This window comes from Cyprinodon tularosa, unplaced genomic scaffold (genome assembly GCF_016077235.1).
Source record: "Cyprinodon tularosa strain WSP-4 unplaced genomic scaffold, ASM1607723v1 ctg547, whole genome shotgun sequence".
Taxonomy (NCBI): Eukaryota; Metazoa; Chordata; class Actinopteri; order Cyprinodontiformes; family Cyprinodontidae; genus Cyprinodon; species Cyprinodon tularosa.
Window position 1 is genome coordinate 476,121 of NW_024039282.1, and position 6,486 is coordinate 482,606.

The window sequence follows — 6,486 nt, forward strand, 5'->3', positions numbered from 1 at the left end:
GCATAGCGACATTTATGGATATAATACTTTGTTACAATTATTAGAATATTGATTAAAAATTCCAAATTTTTTTTCTTTAATGGATAAACCGAATTGAATGTTTTGCCAGGAAATAAAATCTAAATTTATTGTTTTAGAAGACAGAAAGGTTCGAAGTTGATCCCATAAGTTTAATACTTCTTTACATTCATAAAAAAGATGTTTAGTTGTTTCCAATTGAGTTGTACAAAAGCCACAATTCTCAACATTAAACTTAAATCTCTCTCTTAAAAACTCATTTGAAGGATATATGTTATTTATTATTTTAAATTGTAATTCTTTATATTTAGGAGGAATTGGGAATTTCAAATAATTTGTCCTAATTTTGACTATCATAGATTTCTTAAAATTTTGTTAGAGAGCTGTGCTTTTTGTTCTTCCTGGGTACATATTATTTATAGAATATTGATTCAAAAACTTGTTGTTGCATTTATTATCTCTAATGTCCACCTGCTCAAATTCAATCTTATGGAGACAAACAATTGCAATTGCAAACAATTTATAGGTGCATTACCGCCACCTTCCAGAATGGAGCGACGCGAGCTCTTCTCGCGAGTCCTTCCGTATAACAATGACGTCGTATGTGATTGGAGGAGCCTGATGAGCCTTCGGCCCCATCGTCCAATCACGTGTGAGCTTTTGTGCACTACGACTTCTCGCGAGACCAGCATATTAGCAGACATGTTTGTGTTACTACACTTAGAAGAACTTCATCTCCATTTACCGTGTTTGTATTTTGTTGTTACGTGAACAATGGCTGCACGACGTCTCGCGTTCAACTCGCCTCCAACTGCTCTTAGTCCACAACTTTCGGCCAGCCCGCAGACTGACGAGAAGAAACTGCTGATTGCTATCAGCGGACTGTCTCGTCAGCTTGCCCAACATACTGCCGACATGAATGAACGCCTCACTCAGCTGGAGAATTCGATGCGCTCCAGGTTGTAGTCCATAGAGGACAAGATGGCGGCTCTGCAGTCGAGCAACTTTGCAGGATATACGAACTCGAGGAAGAGAAGACGGGTGAACAACGCCACGCTAGCGGTAAATATATGTTCGATTACTGGTAGCTATGCTAAAAGCAGCCTAGCTTAGCTAGGCAAGCTAAAGACAACCTAGCCTAGCTAGGTAAGCTAAAAGCAGCCTAGCCTAAAGCTTTATTAAAGTGTATTTTTTGTGATTCACAGGAAGCAATATGCCGTCTTAACAACTCGGAAACTAATTGCAGGCGCTATGAACCGGAGCAGGGGTAAGGTTTAAAGAATATGCTTTCATTCAGCGGTAAAAGGACATGGATACGGATGGATACCGACCATAGCTGTACTTTTTTTTTTTTTTTCACAGACTAGTGACCTCCTATTTGCTCGGATTTGCACGATGTTGATAAAGATTACATTGTGTGTAAGTGACTTGTTTTAATGTTTTCTCCTTCCTTGTTACTGTGACTTGCGTTTGATTTTTTTTTTTATTCATACCACTCTCATTTAATTGTTTTCCAGCTGCCTGTAAGACGTATTATGAGACGGTATGCAGGAGCTTCTGATACACGCTGCTAGCCAGCACGCTGCGTGCGGAGGCCGCCAGGCTATCTGCTCGGAGTTGGGCCAGAAGAAAGAGGGTAAGACTTTATTTGGTGACTATTTTTCAGGTGCATTGATAGATGTGTTGTGTCCATATGCAGTGCGCTGATTCATTGTTTTTTTTTCAGCTGCTGAAGGCGAGGCAGAGTGTGCTATCAGATGAGGAAGTGGAACTCTGTAAGTCCGCCACCGTCGACCTCATGTCCGACGAAGAAGATGGCGTCGTCGGCGGTGTCTCTGGATGGATTGTACGGTCGCCGCCATTTCGTAGGCCGGATCTCACTGAACTATGTGTTAAGCTGCAGTCCCGGTTAGAAGCGATGCCGAAGTACAGGGCCACGCACAGTAGGCGTCTGCACATCGGACCTGCCTCGGAGGGAATGCTGCCTGTTACCTCCAACCCCGAGGAAGCAAACGGACCGTTCACGGAGTTGTAATTTTTAGATACGCATGTGTTTGGATACGCGTTGTATATAGTTGGGTGTGTTTTAATAAAGCTCTTTCTTTGCATAAACAGCTTCCTGGCAAATCTTCATTTCCTGTATAAATTCATTCATGTCCTTGATGGTAGCATAATAATTGTGTAGTAGTGTAGGATAACATAAATACACAGCATATGAATGAATAAATATATGAATGAATAAATATATGAATATATATATATATATATATATATATATATATATGAATGAATAAATATATATATGAATAAATATATATGTAAATATATATATATATGCCAACCAATCACGAGCGACTTTACTTGTTTAAAAGGAAGCGGTTCCGTCCAATACTCAGTAAGAAAATTAAAGCCTGGCGTGGCCACGTGTGGTTTTGCTGCCAATCACGAGCGATTTCACTTGTTTGAGAATAGTGGTTTCAGCCAATACTGAGAAGGTTATCCAAGCCAGACCTGGCCAGCCGCGCGGGTTTGCTGCATTCATATGCTAATTAGGGCCATTAGTACAGCTGATCGCTCTCCACATACGTCAGAGTCCGTTTCCGACAATTTGTGGCACGACAAACGCGGACAAGCACGGGTTGCAAATTGTCGGAAACTGACGAAAATCAGGCAGATCTGCGGGAGTTTACGGGGGTTTACGGGGACGAAAATCTCACTTTTCATGCAGTGTATGAAAGTGCATCCTGACACTTCATGCTCCTTTACTGTCACATAGAAAGATCATATCTGGTTAAATAGGAAATATCTAACTAGGTGTTTTTTGTCAGAATATATGATCAATATTCCCATTAGTGCTGCTACCCTCTCTCTGTGTGGTACACAGCACCATGGTGATCCCCACTCTCCGAATTCCTTCCTTCTGAGAGGAAAGAATGCTGCGGATTTCTTAAACATTGGTCAGGTTTATTGATGTTGGAACGGTAATTTGCTTTCCCTTTAACATCGCTTCACAAGCTTCTTCGACCGAGGAAAGTGCAACGGACTACAGGCCACATTCGCCCACTGCTTCTCTTTCAATACAGGTAGCATTTCTGCACCCGACCGACTCAGATCATCTTTGATGGGAAATCCAGAAAAATCCTATCTTCTGCAGTGATGGGAAACTATTTATTTGACCTTTTTGGAAAATTAGCTGAATGTGTATATAAAATAAGTCATATAAGAACCTGTTAGATTCTGAAAAAGAAAGAAAAAATGGAGCAGGGGTTTACTTTCCAACAGGATACCTACAGTAAATATTTATAATATTAGAAGCAAAGATTAGGGTGATGGCAATGAGGCCTTCCAACCCAAAATACTTGAAGCTATTACAGAAGATAAATTGTGAAAACAGCAGCAGAATCCTACTAAAAGCTGACTAATAATAGCAAGAATGGTTTATTTGCTGTAAATATTGAGAAGTAAATGATAAGATTTCACTGAAAACACTATCTAGAAATAAGTAATTATTTCTTAGACATATTTACACTTAATTTGAGTTGGTAAATGAGATAGTTTGCCAATGAAATTAATATTTTTATTCTTAAAATAAGATAATTAGACAATGTGCTGTTGAAATAAGACAATGCAATTTTTTTCTTGCTTGAAATGTAAATTGTAATTGTACTGTTTTCCTTAATTCAAGGAAAAATGCATATTTTAAGAAAAAATGGCTTATTTAGATTTTAAATTTTTGCAGTGTTCAACATGACATTTTTTACTGAAAGTGTTTTTCTTTTTTTTCCAAAAAGATATACTTTAACACTGTTTTGCTATCTGTAGTTGAACACAGGTAAACAAACTAATAGTGGAATAAAAACTCTTTCAAATCTAAATCTATCACAGATACAAGTCATTTTTCAGTTGAGGGATCCAATAGCATTATCTAGATCAAAGCGTATTCCACTGTTACACTGACCCAGTTAAAGTCCAGAGATGGTCTGGATCCACTCAGACTGAGCTTTGCTTATTTTATTTTGAAGATTTAAAAAAAAGATGTCTTTAAATGTACAAACCTGGTAGAAACATTCTGCAGGAGACTTGCAGCTGCAATAACATGTTAGTTTAGGGGACTAAAAAGTAGTATTTATTTATTTTTCTTTTAAAAGACATTAAAGTTTGTTTTTTTATTTTAAAAGATTCAGAAAGTTTGCATGATATTTTTTATAAGGTGCTCTATAGTATTTTAGTTAATAGAGGAGCTGTAGATGAGGAGTTGCTTCCTGAAACAGCTCTTTCACTGGACTGTTTGCATTTGGTTTGAAGTAGAAGTTTTTAGGGTCGTGTTCCTAAACTCTAGAAAATCTTTATGTTTCATGCTCTTCCATTACTGGTGTTTGTATGCAGCAGAAAATTTTTAGTGTGAAGACTGCTTTCATCCAAGTGAAATGCAGTCATGTTTGAGGCAGCGGGCCGCAGAGAACTCGCAAGTATTTGCTTTTCCAGCTGTTTCCTCAACTCACCCAGTGAGTGGGAGAGAAAGCCATGGTTTGGAGTCAGGGGGCGTTGGAGCAAGATGGAGAGATTCATAGTTCTAGGAAGGAAGCTAGAAAGGGAAAAAGAGAGCTACAGAGAAGGTGTGTGTGTGTTCAGTCAGACAGTCTCCTGCTCCTGTTGTGCTGAGATGTGTTTCTGTGCAGTGCAAACACTCATAGGCAACTATATCATCTCAATATTGAAACCTCTCTCTGTTTTGCTCAGGAAAATGAAGTCGTCCCCCCCACCTCCCCCATGTGCGCATGCCCCCGAAACAGAAACACGCCCATATGCCGCGCTGCCCCTCGTATATAGACCGATCTGCCTCTCAGACACAAAGCCACAAGGGATGGCCTAGATTCCAGCACATGTACACACAGGCAGGCTGCAAGGAAAAACATCAAGTTCAGACCCCACACACACACACACACACACACACACACACACACACACACACACACACACACACACACACACACACACACACACACACACACACACTAGTCTAAACCTACAAAGAAAGTGCTTCAAAATAAAAACACCCTTCTTTTTGTTATTGATTATTATTTAATTATTGCCTAGAGTTTCAAATATTAGATATAAACAGGTGGTCTACATTAGTGTGCATCTTTTACAAAAATATAAATTTCACACACCTCTATTACCATGCATGTTAGAGACGATTAACAAATAAGGAATAAGAGCTGCGAAGGAGCTGAAATAAGTCAAACTGTGAATCTCACCAAGGAACGCCAAACTTCCTGTCATGAACCATTTGAAAACAAATTAGTTAAAAAAAAAATGTGTGAAGAAATAGTTTTTTTCACATGGTTGTCATTTTTAATGAATGGTATGCAGTCATTTGCGCCATTTTAATTCAATGGGGCTAGATTTATGATCATTTCAGCTTCTGGTCAGAGGGACATTAATCACATTCAGCTACAATTCGAATGATGTCATGGTTTTATTTGTTCTAGACTAAGCTTTAATTAAAAGAATAACCAATATTTTAAGTTTTTATGCAACGATGTAATTTCAGAGCTTTTTCAAGGTGCATTAAAAAAGTAAATAAGGCTTTTAAACCTAATCTAAAAACATTTAAATAAACTGCATGTATATATTCTCCAGTAACCTGTTTTCACTCCCTGGCCTAAAAAAACAAACGCTTTGGGCTTATAATTTATAAAATGGTAAATGTATAGATGTGTACGGACAAGAAATAAAGATACAGGTTTGACCTGACCTGTAAATGACTGGCAAGTCCACAACCAGTCATATAGGTCATTGGTTCCCACTCTGTTTTTACTTGTGTACCCCTTTGGGCAATTTTTCATACCTTGAATACCCCTCTCAAACTAAATTGTTGATGATTGTCCAAATGTGGAAAGTACAATAAGTAATTATAATATAAAGACTATTTTATTTAATCATTTTAACTTGAGCCTCTAATTCTTTAACATGTTGTTTTTTCAAAGTAAAATATAAAACGACATAAATATGTTGCCCGGAAGCTGGTAAGGAATCAAAATAAATACATTGGAGTAAAAAAAAAAAAAAAAATCATTCTATAAATGTGCCTTTATAAAACTGGAGCCTCATAGTAACTCACCTGTAAAAAAATTTTACTTAAGAAATTGGAAACAAGATACTGAACAAAAATTATAGTTAGAGTGAGTCCATTTGTTTTATTTTGAATGTTGAATGTTGAATGACACCTGAGCTTCCTTTGATGAGCTCCGTGTGAAAAACAGCTGATCCCAGGCTGTTCTCTACATCGAGTCTGTTCCTCTGCTTGGTTCTGATGTGTGTCAAAACTAAAGTTGTAAAGAGCTTGTTTTATTTTTTTTTGTCTGATCCTCACAAAGTAGAATAGATACCAACCCTATTTTATTTTACTGGGAGAGAAATAAAATATTTTAATGTACCCCTTGCAATGCACTCGTGGACCACAAG